The sequence below is a fragment of the Phaethon aethereus genome (genome assembly GCF_964289735.1).
Source record: "Phaethon aethereus genome assembly, chromosome: Z".
NCBI lineage: Eukaryota > Metazoa > Chordata > Aves > Phaethontiformes > Phaethontidae > Phaethon > Phaethon aethereus.
In genome coordinates this window covers 53,465,396-53,481,438 of record NC_138577.1, presented here as the reverse complement: position 1 = coordinate 53,481,438, position 16,043 = coordinate 53,465,396, and positions in this window count along the sequence as shown.

Here is a 16,043-nt window from a genome sequence, read left to right as displayed (position 1 = left end):
AAGTGGGTACCTAATAATTTGTGTGTGGTGGGGTATTTTAGTCCTGCATTAACTCTATTTGCAACTGCTGGAGTCATTGCCTTCAATTCAATAGGATTAAAACATGAAGAAGGGACACTGCATGAGTTTATCAAAGACTGTAGAAGAAAATAATAGTCATTAAGAGCCACTGATGAAAGAACAAAGTGTAAAACCAGCGACAGACTAATGCAGAAAGGCAAATTGAAAGCATTTCCATAATCTGAGATGAGCTGACAACTGTGACAAAGTAAGAGGGGGAAGGGGAAACCTGTTAATGAGCACAGCTCCCTGCTCTGTCAAGAGTCACATCTTTGTCTCATCTCCCACACGTTTTCCATGCGTTGTAAAGTGAAGAAACCACACAGATAATGCAATGTAGCATATCATCATTGTGTTCTAGTTCTGGGCAACCAGCAACTCTGATGCTTTTTCATTATGAAAATTGGTGAACTATGCTGTTCATCTTTGTTTGCATGAACTTTCCCCCAGTTTTCTCACTGCTCTTGCAGTGCTTTTTGAAAACAGTAAAAATGTAGTTGCATTTGATTGCTACTTGGTTTTAGGAGAACAAAAGCATAAAATCCCTCACCGTTTTACCACTGAAGTTAACTGTTTGTTGAGCAGTACCGACTACATAAAAATGAGGGAGTTCTTTTCATGTCACTCAAGTTCATCTTTTTTTCTCAAAAATTCTCTGTCTCTGTCAAGAGATGTGTATGCTTTGGCCCTACTAAGAGACATTCAAGTATGGGAGGAGTATGCCTGAAAGCTAACCATATACTATTGAATCAGGTACCTAGACCAGGTGAAGCAGAGCTAATTTCTATTGAAGTCAGTGGTCTTCAATATTTATTTTAGGTTTGAGTCTAACCCAGCTTACACTCTGGGCCTTTGAAGCATCTCCTAGCTCTGGAAGGACACTCAAGCCTCCTCTCGGTACAAGCAAGATTTATTCATACAGTGATTCCCCTTCCGTCCTATTGGTGGGTGGGGGGAGCTGTGGGGCAGTCCGAGAGGATCACTTCAGGGACCAGCTCAGGCTGTGATGTGTGCGAGGAAAAGCAAACGCTGAGTGCGGGGCTGTCCTTTCCTTACCACCCCTGTGAACACAGCAGTTACAGCTGGCAGCAGCACGGGTGCCCTCCGCTCTACACCGCATGCCTTGATGCTTTATCAGTCTTCACTTCAACATTCATTTAAAGCAGCAGGGAAGGCTATCCAAAAGTGGCTAGCAATGAAAATCTGTAACGACTTCTAATTCTATTATTCTTACATCCCTTCTTAGATATTAGAATAACTCAGGGTTTTAGCTTAAGCCATGGCAGCTTCAGCTGAAGTCTTGATATCAAGGTGGGAACCTCAGTGTATGTTATTCCATTTTATTTGAAATTTTTATTCCCCCTCCCTCAGATAAATCTTTCTTAAAATTAATTTTTTATTTCTATACCATCAAAGAACATGTTCTGTGCCTCTTAAATGCACCATTGACATTCCTCTGGTTCTTTCAGTGAATGACATGTAGCAGACTTTTATTTGTCCATATAGTGTTGCTGTTAACTATTTTGGAAATAAAGCATTTTACTGACTCGTGAGATAATCATGTGTTGAAGATAATTGCTGTCTACTTTCTAAACTGCATCGCTCAGTTCTACCTGCAGAACATATGTGTAGAATATTTTCATTTCATATTTACAGTCTTTTATGGATTTCAGATCTGAATCAGTTTTTGTTTGGGATTCCTAACTGTATTTAGAGATTTTCTATGAAAGAATGTACAAATATTTAAATATTTTCATCATAAGAAAGATCTATGAAATGTTATTAAGCTGGTTTTTTTTCTCCATCGAAAAGGGGAAATGTAAACCAAAATGTCTAATTTTAACATCAGAATTTTCAGCGTTGCCATAGCAATTAGTGTTAGCATTTTTAGTGTTCACATATTTCCCTTCAATCTGACAGCTTCTGTGTTTACAAGAAGTGAATTCTGAAAAGAAATGTGGTTACAGCATCACAGTGTCAGTTGGCTGGAAGCATCTGACAGCATTTGATATAGTTACAAAATAGGCCCTTAAGAGGGGTAAGTGTGGAGGGGACACCTTCAGTATACTTCTTCTGTGGCCACTTTATAACTAATTCTGAATTTATTTATGCTTGTGCGTTCATATGCTGGCCCTAAGTGATACTGCTGTGTAATATTTTGCTCACAAAGTGAATAGGAATTACCGTGTTGATTCAGGCATGTAGCATTTCCAGTACAGTACCTTGACTGACCTCCTTAAGGGGAGGGTTCAGAACTCCTTGTAATGGGAACTAGGGAAAAAATAGAGATATAATGGTCTCTTTAAACTTCAGAACGTCCTGACAAATACTTAGAATTTGACAAATTTAAAGTTACTTTTTCCATTTTAGGAATCTAACTGTAATTATATTAGGGCCTTTGAATATGTAATTTTCCAGTTAATAAGAACATAAAAAATTGTGTCAAGAGCATTCATTTGCAAACTAGATTGATATATCCCTGCTCCCTTCTACTTTGATGGGAATGCTGTGAAGAAGCCTATACAATTATTTCATCATCGAACAATGCATTTAGCAGTCAGCACATACTAGAGCGTCTGGGAAAATTGCCGTATTTCCACATGAAAATTAAAAACACATAGCTTAAAATGGGAAGGACAAAGGATGACAGAAACATGTGCTTCCAGAGTTGTCCTTGCTGCTAGAGTCCACAGTCCCTCTTCATTTTAAGAACAATGGCTTGAAGAAGATTAGCCTTCCATGTACTCATCAGCACACTTCTTTGTATGTCTAGAGTAATATTCACGGCTCAGCTTTCATGCTTTTCACTACATTGGACTGCCAGAATGCTAGATTTCCTGGAGATAAAATAGAACAAAAAAGATTTTTGAGCTGCCCAACATGCAATGCATAGTCTTACTGAATTGAGCAACGGTCACATTTCTAAAGAACGCTTTTTCATTTTCAGGACTCAAAAAGAGCTAGATAATGTGACTCAAAATTCATATTCATCCTTTTAACACTTGAAACCCCAGCTTAAGTAATTCTGGCATAAACAGTAAACAGATTTTAAAATGAGATAAATCAGCATAATACAAGCTATATTTATTTACAATTCTGTTGACCAAAAAAAGAAGACAAAAACTTACAGACGCTGACTTGAGTTCAAGTAAGAAAAAGTGGGCAAAGCGATAGGGGGGCAACTCAGCACTGTTTTTGAGTGTTCACCAATCTTTATGCCTTTTTCATGGAGGGAATGGCTCTATAAGAGAGTTAAAGGGAACTAAATCATCTTTCTGTCTGCTCATAAAACAAGAGCAACCACGGGAAAAAGTTGTGATCAAGCCAGCAAGAGCCTGCTACTGTGGGCTTAAACTCTGAGCACTAACAAAGAGAGGCTTCTGGCATGTATTATGCAGGCAGGGACTGTATATGTTAATTTCAGTTTTGCCACATTCAGAAAATTTTATAAAATCTAACACATTATGAAAGAATTTGAAATTAGTCTCCAGTTGTTTAATTATCATGAATTATTGCATGCCATGCAATAGAGAGTACATGTGGAAGGAGTAATGTTGCTTTCCTTTTTATGTGTTGCCTTAGCAATACTTTACCTTGCTTTCATATTTCTGTTTTCCTAACTGTGTACTCTGCCTTGATTGTACTGAAAAAGTGTCTTTGTACTAAGATGTTGTGTATATATGAGAGGGATTCAACATAAAGTCTTAGAATTGCTGGAATACTACTTTCAGGTTTTTCTCTGCCTCAGGCTGTATCATGATGTTATGATGTTCATAACATCAGCACATTATGAACATTTTCTCATCCAAGATCCAAAACATAGCCTCTCACTACCTTCTATGAAGAAAATTAACTCTAGCCTAGCTGAAATCAGGACAATGGGTGTCACATTGGCAAGCCTCCAGTCACCTGGGACCTCCCCTGTTAACCAGGACTTCTGATAAATGATGGAGAGTGGGTTGGCAAGCTCCTTCTCCAGCTCCCTCAGTACTCTTGGGTGGATCCCATCAGGGCCCGTAGACTTGTAGGTGTCCAGTGGTGTAGCAGGTCGTTAACTGCTTCCTTCTGGATTATGGGGAGTTTATTCTGCTCTCCATCCCTGTCTTCCAGCTCAGGGAGTTGAATACCCTGAGGATACCTGGTCTGGCTATTAAAGACTGAAGCAAAGAAGTCATTAAGTACCTCAGCCTTTTCCTCATCCTGGTGACAATGTCCCCTCCCATCCAATAAAGAATGGAGATTCTCCTTGGCTCTCTAAAGCCATTTAAAGCGTAAGAGTAAATTTTCATGTTAAATTTTCGTACACAAACCCTCACCAGCTACAGATGAAATATGGGATAATCCAGGTCCGGTTCCTCAGCGCCAGAACTTGCTGGAGACCCAAAACCAAGGTAACATGTGCTTCCCCTTGTAAAAAAACTCTACAAGAGTCTTTTGTGGAAATGGGGTTTCCTGCCCTTTCTCTTGCACACATTTAGTCCGTTACATTGGTTAATTGTTAATTACTTTCTGTGTAAGGAAACACAGTGATCTGTGAAATAGTTAGAGGTGTATGACAGACATAGAGCTTTTGCATTGGCTGCCGGTGATCTCATATCTGTAAGATCACCTACACTCACAGCCAAGTCTGACGGCTGCACTTCTTTTTATATATAAGGTCATTTTCATAAGGTTCTCCAGGTAGCATGTTTCTGAGCCATTTGGCTTATGCTCCCCTGCCTTTCAGTACTACTGCAGGCGTATTATATTTGCCCAGAAATGCGTTGCCTGATTACTGATTTCTTTGTCTTTAAGATGTGGCACACATTGGTTTTCCTTTCATGCAGATTTTCTTGCACAATAAACAAAATTAAAATTAAGAGGAATGGAAATGGGAACAAAGAAGAGAGTGTTTGCCAATGTGTTCTCTTGTTTTACAGGAGAACTGGACCTGAAGTGATGCTTCCTGTGTTTTTCTGTAGTCATTATGGGCTGTTGATTAATGGTCTAGTCTCATTACAAAATACTAGGATATACTATGTTATATATAAACTATTTTAAAGCCATCTTCTGGAAAAAATGAATAATGAAATATAGCAAATAAAAGCCTCAGATAAAAGATGTGTCACTTAAAAATAATACAGCAATATTTTGATGACAATGATTTTAAAATTGTATGTCTCCATTGTTTGAGTTCTTTAAATGAGTATGAGATTCAGGTGTAAAGCTCCACCCACAAAAAATTATGTAAAAACTATGCCTTGGCTACTGACTATATCTTTACAATTAGGAAATATCATCAGAATCCTAAAAAAGACCATTATCAAAAAAGCAAATTTATTTATATTATTGAATTAGTAATTTGTAGTTAATTTCAGTCCTCAAAGATTGCACATTTTCCTTTGATTAAAATTGTGTATTGCTTTATAAATAATATTTGTGAAATCTATATTTGTCTAATCTGCAGACATGGCTTTGAAAGCTTTGTGTTTGTGAAAGACCAGCTTGAGTCTAAAATTGTTGAAGGGAAAACATTTCTACTTTAGGTATACAGAGGTAAAAAAATGTATGGTATTTCTAGGCAAGTTCTAATCTGCTCCAATCATTTTGGTTGAAAGAGGAAGATGTCATCATTCATCCTAACTATTTGTGTTGGAAGAATAATCATCTGAATATTGCAACAACACCAAAACAGTCTACTTTTTAAAGGCATTATTTGGTGGGGGAGTCTGTTAGCATGCTGGCAAATGCTAGCCCCTTTAAATGCAGCCTATCAAAACTTTTCCTTAAAGAATTTGTCACCACGTGTGACTTTTGAAGTAAACACTGCAGGAGAAATAGAGTTTGATCAGAGGTCTCATACTGTATGTCAGAAGTACTTTTGACGGTCATAGTGCCCTGCTCTGCAATATGTGAAGAACTTTTAATCCAAAATATCGTATGAACTTAGTTAAGAAAAGTCTGAAACATTTATTGTTCTGTTATAATACTCTAAATCCCCAGGTCACAATGTTCAGTGAGATAAAACTGTGTAGTCTCCAGGTTACACTGCCATGAAACACTGCATCAGGGCCAACACCTGCTGCTGGAGCAAGCAGACAGGTGAGTGTGAGGTGCTCTGTAGTTCAATAGCTTTGAAATGACCACTGTGAATGTGGGGAGGAGGAGTAACATTAATTCAGAATTCCAGGAGAACCTTTATAATGAAATATTTAGGCTTAAATGGTGACAAGTGGCTTAGTTCAGATGCTGTATTGTCTTTGGATCATGGAAAAGATGATGTGGGTTCATGTGACTTTTTTTTAAGACTGTCATTTCCTATGTTTTAAAGCATTTTCCTTTCTCAGTGTAAAAGATTCAGTTAAATGGCAAAGGAATGGAATAATTTACTGGTTTATGAAGGCAAGTTTATGAAATTCACTGAATACACACCCAAGTGGAAGTTCTGTAGTGTTGTTTAGTTTTAGCTCCTCCATGTAAGAAGAAATGTGCCAGAAAAGTGATGATTCAAATAGTTGCCAGACCTTTGCAAAGTGGTGTTTCCAGATGCTTGCCAGCTGTATTTCTTGGAAGTAGAAGTAATCTAAGCACTTGTGCCACCAATGTGCTGTAGGGTTTGTATTATTCAAATTGAACAGTCCCACAAGGAAGAGCAGCTAATACTGGGTAAGTATTCTGTATTTTCGAATGCAACATCTTAACATAGAATCATAGAATCGTAGAATCAAAGAACATCTCGAGTTGGAAGTGACCCATAAGGATCAAGTCCAACTCCCTGCTCTTCACAGGACTACCTAAAACTAAATTATAGAATCATAGAATCATTGGGGTTGGAAGGGACCTTTTAAGATCATCTAGTCCAAGCCCCCTGCAATGAGCAGGGACATCTTCAAGTAGGTCAGGTTGCTTGGAGCACCATCCAACCTGACCTGGAATGTTCCCACGGATGGGGCATCTACCACCTCCCTGGGCCAGTGTTTCACCACTCTCATTGTGAAAAATTTCTTCCTTATATCTAGTTGAAATCTACCCTTTTTTAGTTTAAAACCATTACCCTTTCTGTCGCTACAGGCCCTGCTAAAACGTCTGTCCTTTAAGCATGAATTTGAAACAGATGCAGCATTTTAAAAATAACAATGTACCGTTTAAAAACTATTTGAATTTATCCTTTTGGAGTTTGATCTGTATGAAGCAAATATAAATGACACTGACTTTTGAGAAATGAATGTTTGCATGTTCTTTGGTTTCCAATTCTTGCAAAACTGCTTCAACATTTTGGCCCATACCAGCAAAACTCTTCATCAACAAATTGATGTGTGAGTGTGCATGTAACACATATATATACATACATCATTCAGTTCTCATTAAAAAGTTACAATATTTTTCTGGGTACACATGAGAGGCTGTTTGCATGTATCACTGATGATACAATATTCTCATGATGATATGATATTCACAAGCTCTCCAAATCTGTTAAAATTTATTTCAATCTGAGATGAATAAATTTTAAGTTTTTTCATCTTGTTGCTCTGGTCAGAGATCCCACACTTGATTTTTAGATAAATTAATTATTTTAACAATCATGGTTTAATTTAATATGTAATCACAAGGAAGAGAGAGCAGTGAAATTACTGGAAAATATTGGTATTGAAACAAAACTTTTGGCTCAGATGTCTAAGGAGTATTAACTAATACTCTTTGCTTACATTGTTCACTGCTATGAGGCTACAGTGAGGTAAAGCAGTCTAATGTTAAAGCTTAGACCAACTGAAAGATATGCAAAGAATTCAAAACTTTCATAGTTGTCCTTAGTTACTCAGCTTGTACAGTGAGAATGACAATTTTGGGACTCACCTATAAAACACTAGACATATGCAGGATCTCAAGGAATTATCCTGTGCATACAAAGATTTTCTGTCTGGTTTACCCTCATGTTCCCTCACCTGAACTGCAGCTGAGCTCGCAAGCCTTTCCTATCTAATCCAGAGGAAATAAGTTTCAGGTAAATAGCTTGTGCAGCTTTGAATATTTGAGATAAACATACAGCCATCTCTGGTAGAGAGAGGCAAAGAAGAGAGCTAGGTTAAAAGCGATTGCAGAGTTAAAGAAAAGAAAAAAAAAAAAGAGGGACAGCTCAGCATTCCACGTTAGTCCTACAATATATACCTGCTTAGCAATAAGCAAATGCCGGTCAAATTCTCTGAGGTCCTGGGGATGATGTGTTGGACCTAAGAAAGGGAAGCTGTTCTTTTGGCATGCCCTGCTCTGCAAAAGGCAGTCATGATTATCTTGCAGGTTGACTGATGTGGAATGAGCAATGCCTCATATCACAGGGCAACATCTTGGCAAGGCAAGGAAGGTGCTGGCTTTTACACCTTGTTTCATCTGCTTTCACACACTGGGATAAAGTACCAATTACACCTTTTAAGGAGTGTCAGAAGCAAAATCAGTGTGTACAATATAGATAAATATAGACAAATAAGACAAATCAGCCCCAGCTGTTGGTGGATTCACACCAATTCAGTGACTAAGTCCAGCACATCTTCGTCACCAATGTAGCCTCAGTTTCTGGCCATTAACAGCGTAAGGCCTCCCCAGCTGCAAAGGAGCTAGAATCCTCTTCATGTTAGGACATGAACTTCAGAGGCCTCATTATCAAGCCATGAATGGCTCCTAATGCTCTATGTAGGGCAAGGGTGACTCCAGGAAACAAGTCAGGAAAATTAATATAAAAGGAATGAGTTTACAAAGGCAAACTCACTGTTAAGATAAAGTAGAGCAAAGGAAAGATGCTACAGTTGCTCATTAGGTGCATATGGACAAGAGGCTAGTTATTCACAGTGTTCATTCACCTGATATTTAAGAAAGGGCTATGATGTGATGAACAGCCTTCAGAAGAAATACAGAAACTAACTATCCCATATTTGTCCATCTTCACATCATTGTTCAAAGCTCCAGGAAACTACAAAGTTTAGCGCAGACTGAAACCCCCATGCGTGAGGAAAGTGTCACCATGTAGTCTTCACCTAAACAGCATCATTCCTCTAACTAGAGGACAACCCATGGTTACTGCCACAAGGGGCCTGGATGTCGACCTCTACATTAATACTGAAACTGGCAGTACACTGGATTTCCTAACTGAAGTATGTTCTAGGCTATGCTTCTGTGGTTTCCATTGAGGATCCAGTGGCCAGGGCTGAAGAAATGACTGAGACCTCTTGGAGGGTACCTGGAAGGTCATAGTTGTGGACTGGAGGAGCTTTCTTGGGGGTATTATGGGCAGAAATAAATGCCTGACCTTTTACAAGTTAGATGTATAGCACAGAATTGTTAATGAAAAACTGAACTTGTACTAACATTTCAACAGCACAAATGTATTAAGTATCTTGCCCTTCAATCTTTTTTTGCCATAATAAAATGGTCTTTAAAGGAAACTGAACTCAGCTGCTAGACATTTTAGTGCAGCTGGATCACTCCCCTGAGCACTACGTTAAGGAAAGTTATCCTCTTTAGAATGTTTCTCTTTGAAAAGATACTAAAATGAAAACTTGCAAAGAATAAATTACATGGTCAGCTAGCTGAATTTTCTCTACAACAATAATAATTAATTTACCAGAAAAAGCCATTAAAATTAATGTGTTTCTCTCTCCCTCCCTCCACCACCCCACCTTGTACATTTACAGTGATGTCAGAAGGCAATAATAACCTGTTTTTCTTCTCTTTATGACCCTGACATCCACACAACCTAATCTGCAGTGTGCTTAGAGAACAGACATTGTCGGATGCTCCTGCTGCTTCTACCCAGAGCAGTGCCTTTGGACATCATTCATGTTTATCAGGGCCAATCCCACCTGTTTGTTGTTCTGGCTGTTTCTTGAAGCAGAATTATTTAAGACTCCAAAACCACTCCAGGGAAGGGTCTAATATTAATTCAAGATGTAGAACAGATGGTTAAGAACAAATTCTGCTGATTGAAACACAGCCTGATCCTGTATTCATTTCACAGCCAAAATTCAATTTCTACAAAAGTTTTTCTAGGTTTTAGTTTCTCACTGGATTTAATCTACTTTCACAACTTCTAGTTTGAAAGCTTGAAGATAATAGGCCTTCTCTAAAGGGAGACCAAACTCAAAACAGCCAAATATCTTAACTGATACATATACAAACTCCTCTTAACCTTTTTATATATGCTTGTTTTTGAAGTTATATATTTCACTTGTTCTGTCTTTTTCCCGATCAACTATTCTGTCAAGTATATGCCATTTTCCTATTTCCCATTGCTTTTATTTCCTTTCTTCTTTCCTTCTGCCTTTTGTCTTTTTGCCAGACAATGATCTGGCCTCCAATCTCTGACTTTCTGCCTTATTGCAAGTAAGATATTTATATTCTACATGTTATAGCGAGACCTCACTCTTTCACTCTTCCCTTCTTTCCTCCTATAAAGTGCTGTCACATGAGTAGCTGAGCAACTATCCATAATTAAATTTGCTTTGCATGTCCTGCTTACTGGAGCCAAAAGGGAAAACTTTGGAATATAGTGAAAGTCCCTATATTCTAGTGCAGTAAAGCCTTTTGTTCACAACATAAACTCAGGCAGCTACGTATTTCTGCCTTTTTTCCCCTTATAGCAATATTCTTCTCAAAAGGCATGAAGTCAGTGGCCATCTTGTGTTATGTTAAAATGTGATGTCATGTGCCAGGAAATGATACTGAGCTGCAAATCAGTGTTTCATAAAATAACTGATGTATATCACTTTGCACTACCTCAGGGTATATAGCAGCCTATTAAATATGCTATGTGCTGGCTGAAGAGAAGTTGCACTTAGGCTTCTAGAGAGGTGCAGCCATTGTGGCTGGCAGAATGGTTTAAAGGTGGCTTAAATATGCAGCTGCTTAGTGTATTAATGGCATCTGAAACAGAACCCTTGAACAGTACTAGTTTTACCATAGCTATTCATCTAAAGGCCACCCAAATGCCTTGTCTCTTTATCGTTCCTTTAAAAATATATTATTCTTTCAGTTTGGCTGATACAGCTGGCATGCCTTAGTTTCAGTTGCATGACCAGAATCTGTGTAAAATGCACCAGTAATTGATTGAGAGGATTTTGAGATAGATTTGCAAGAGAGAGTCAAAAGCAACTGCCATGACTTTAAGGATACTGGGATATTAACTTGCTGAATAGAGACTGATGATAAAAAGCAATATAAAAAGCTGATGCCCGTGCCATTGTCTCCATCTCTGTCCAATGACATGCTTCTGCAAGTGATTTGCTGTCCACCCATGGCATTTCACTTGGGTAGCAGAGGTGAAGCTCTATCCATCTTGGCCTTACTGGGTACTACTAATGTTTGCTTTATGAAGACGGAGGATGGGGCAAAGGGAGGAGCTACCAGGCTCCTCCATCATTATCTGCCTCACAAGAGGATGAAGCAGTTGATGGGGTAGTTTAGATGGCAAAACTGGGGGAGGCTGGGCCTACAACATATTTCTGGAAAAATTTCAGGAAGCATTTTGGAAATGTAAATTACTTTGAGTTTCTTTTTCTTTTCCCAGTTACACAAGCACTGCAATGAATGAAGATGCAACAGTCAGTGAGCTTGATTAGCCTTACAAATACAGAATAAGGGCATAAGAAGAGAAAGGACACAAAATGTAGCACAGATGTCGGCAGTTCATTTAGTTATGTATTTATTGGCTAGTCCTTAACGTTTTGTTGTCACTCACCTACCTCTAGGTGAGCAGCACATCAGGAGAAAGGGAACTGTGAAATGGAAAACTGAGGTTTTGTTCAGGTGAAGAACAGATGGTGTCTTAGACCACTTTTTGTGGTCTCTACAATTCCTTCATGTGGTCATTTTTTTTTCTTCTCAAAATTGCATGTTAAGCTCAAAAATGAAAATCACTCTGCTGTCTCCTTATTTAGTGAGAGTAGAAATGAAATATGCCATTATGGGAATTCTTCAGTACCTTTGATCTCATTTCTTTTATAATTTCTTTTCACCCTCTCAGCTGGAAATTTTTTTAAAGAGGAAAAAGTGACATTGCTAATTGCTACAATTAGAGCTACTGCTGCTAAAGCAATTATCCCTATAAATTAAAAAAAAAAAATCAAAACAAACCCCAAATGGCATTAACATTTCCATTTCAGCAAGCCAAGAAATAAAATTAATGCAAATGCTCCTACTCTGTCCTGAAACTGCACCTTTGTATGTTCCATGAAGATTCTGCGGGTCTGACATTATTCACTGTCACTGCACATATCTTGTCTTTGTTGAAATGAAAAGCCAAACTCCTATTCACTTCATAGAGAAAAGTGTATTCTTGCCTTGATTCCGTGTATCTTTTATCACAATTCATTTCAAATCCTTGTTATCACATGAGAATAACTAAACTTGGACTTGCATTATTAATGATCTGAAATCCCCATTTGCATTTTGCAATTGTATTTTTTTGGTATACGTGATGCTGGATAGTTAATTCTGTTGAACGTGGCTAAATGGATGGATGAGGCAAACAAGTGAATTGTATAAACTGGCAGTCCTACAATTACAGTCTTACACTTGCAATTACACAGAATCACATAGAGGTTGATGCTGGAAGGAGCCTCTGGAGTATATGTCCTTGTGCTCAAAGCAGGGTTGCCTAGAGCAGGTAGCTCAGGGGTCTGTCCAGATGGGTTTTGAATATCTCCAAAGACAGATTCCACAGTCTCCATGGGCAACCCGTTCCAGTGTTTCACCACCCTCAGTGTAAAAAAAAAGTGCTTTCTTGTGTTTGGATTGAATTTCATGGTTTGACTGGTCGGTTGCCTCCTGTCCTGTTGGTGGTCACCACTGAGAAGAGTCTGTCTCTGTCTTCTTTATTCCCACACATCAAGTATTTATACACATGGATATGATGCCCATGAGTCTTCTCTTCTCTAGGCTGAACACTCCCATCTTGCTCAGCCTCTGTTGTATATCAGATACTTCAGTTCCTTAATCATCTTTGTGGTTCTTCACTGGACTTACTCCAGTAGGTCCATGTCTCCTTGTTCTGGGGAACCCAGAATGGGGCTCAGAGCTCCAGAGCTGTCTTATCAGTGCTGAGTAGGGGGGAAGGACCACCTCTGTCTTCCTACTGGGAATGGTCTTCCTAATGCAATGCAGGAGGCTGTTGGCCACCTTTGCTGTCACATTGCTGGCTTCTGGTCAGCTTGTTGTCCACTGGGACCTGTGATCCTCCTCCGCAATGTCACTTTCCAGTCCTGGTCAGCTCCTAGTGTGTATTGTTGCCCTGGATTATCCCTGCCCATGAGCAGAACTTTGCACTTACCTTTGCTGAATTTAATGAGGTTTTTATTTGTCCATTTCTCCAGCATGTCAAGGTCCCTCTGAATGATAGCAAATGGTGTATTAACCATTCATCCTAGTTTTGTATCACCTGCAAACTTGCTTACGGTCCCATTGTTCACGTCATTAAAGAAGATGTTAGCATGTCATTAATGAAGATGTTAAACAGTGCTGATCCCAGTGTTAAGCCCTGAAGTACAGAAGAAGTAGTGTACCACAGACTGGACTTTGTGCACTGATCACCACTCTCTAGGCCCAGATGTTCAGACAGTTTTCTATCCATCTCACTGTCTATTTATCTAACCCATAGTTTGTCATGATATCTATGAGGAAGTTATGGGATACTGTCAAAAATCTTACTAAAGTCAAGGTAAACAATATCCACTGGAGTCCTCTCATCCACCAAGCTGGTCACTTGATTGTAACAGGTTATTCCATTAAGAGTAATTTCCTCCTTGTAAATCCCTGCTGACTACTTGCAATCACATTCTTACCCTTCATGTACCTGGAAATGGTCTCCAGGATTAGTTGTTCTGTCACCTCTCCAAGGATCAAGGTGAGGCGGACCAGCCTATAGTTCCCTGGGTCTTCCTCTTGCCCCTGTGAAGCTAAGAGTGATACTTGCTTTCTTCCAGTCCTCAAGCACCTATACCAGTCACCAGGATTATTTAAAGATTATCAAGAGTGGGCTTGCAATGAAATCAGACAGCTCCCTCAGCATCCACGTGTGCATGTATGTCCATTTTTTTAAGTTCTCCTCAACCTGGTCTTCCTATATGAAGGCTAAGTCTTCCTTGCTCCAGATTTTCCCTGTGGTGTCAGGGGCCTGGGATTCTTGAAGGCCATTTTCACAGATAAAGACTGAGTCAAAGGAGATGTTGAGTATCTTGGCCTTTTTCGTGTCCTTTCTCACCAGCTCTCCTGTCCCATTCAGCAGTGGGCCTGTGTTTTCCCTAGTCTTCCTTTTGCTGTTCATGTATCTCTGGAAGCCTTTCTTGTTTTCCTCCACATCCCTGGCTCCCTGGGGCAACTCTTTTGGCCTTGATTTTCCTAATCCCATCCCTGCAAGGTGGGACAGCAGCTCTATACTCCTCATGGGCCACTTGCTGTTGCTTCCACCTTTTTTACACTTCCTTTTTATGTCCAAGTTCAGTCAGGGCCTCCTGCCACCTTTGCGTGATGGTGTGGACCATTTTTGAGTTTGGAGGAGGTGATCCTTAAATATTAACCTCTGAAAGGCTAGTGGGATCTCAACAAAAACTGTGTCCATATGCAAATGGGGTGAAAAAACTTATGGAGAGACTGTGAAACTAAATTCAGCTTAAAAAGGGCATGTTTACAATTACCCCTTATTATTGCAATTCACAGACCAGTCCTCATCACCAAGTGGGAAAATACTATTTTTCATGCAGTGATGTAGTGTAACACCATAATAAATGTACCTGATCTTTTTTTTTTCCTCAGGTTCAGAATTATATATTATGGACATTGTTTTGAGGGCATACTCTGGGAATAACACCGCTCAGTAAAATCTGCAACAGTATGTAACACTGATGTTACATACCCAGATACTTTCATTATTCTGCCAGGTTGACAAGGTAATTCTTCCTTGTCAATCTCCTTGATTTGCCTTGCCTTTTGGCTACACAGACCTCAGAGGTTCCTAATCCTGCAGCATGACTGAAAAAAATCCTTCTCCAGCCTTTCCCACACTTTTCTACATGAAAAAACACTCCTCTTTAATGTGTTAACTTCAACAGGTTGTAACAGCCGGATTATGAGAGGTGGCTGTATTCAACAGCTTTAAAATAACTTAATCTGCTAACAGACCAGAACTGTCCTCTTCAGGTCTGGACATGGTCTCATTGGTGAAGGGAAGACTTGAGCGCTGTGGCCCAGCTCGGGATCAAGTGACTTGGCAAAGTATTCATGCAGCTCTAACTCCTGCCCCAAACCTATGCATGGTCTTCCCCCATCTCCAGCAAACCCTTCTGTGGGAGAATGGCAGTGGAGTGGAGAGGGCTTTTCCTCTACATGGCTGTTGTCCTCCTCTGGTGAACCGTGTTGAGATAGTTAAATTAGCTTAATGTCTTCCTTTGAAGCAAATGCACCAAATTACTTGCACTGTAGTAAGCAGGTGAGTTGAGGCTGGGAGATTGATATGAAAATAAACCACATCCTTTTGGTCTAGGAATAAAAGAAATATCCTGTCAGGTCAAATGAGCAGCTCTTGAAGAAAGGAGGAGAGGGAGGAGGAAGAGAGAGAGGGACTTCATTGATAATTCAAGATGTCAGTCTCTCTGACAGCTCATGGTGATCCTTGGAAGAGAAACACGGCGAGGCGCAGTCGTGCAAGACCACAGTCTGCCAGTCAGCCAGGGATGCCCAGGAAACATTTTGCCTCCTGTGCAATGATCCTGAGGGCAACACTGGAAGTGTAACATCGAGTCATTATGTTTCAAAATACCAGAAAGATTGCCGTGTCGATCTCTTGGAAATTATGAACTATGAGAAATAAAGTTGGCAATATAATTGATTCAGCAACTCTGCCTTACTTTGAAGTGCTGTCTTCCTGACATGGTTGCATGTTACTTTTTTTCCCACTGGAGCCCTTTCTACATTTCTCCATGCACTTTCAGTCATTTTTAAAGCCTCTCCTTTCACCTTTTCTA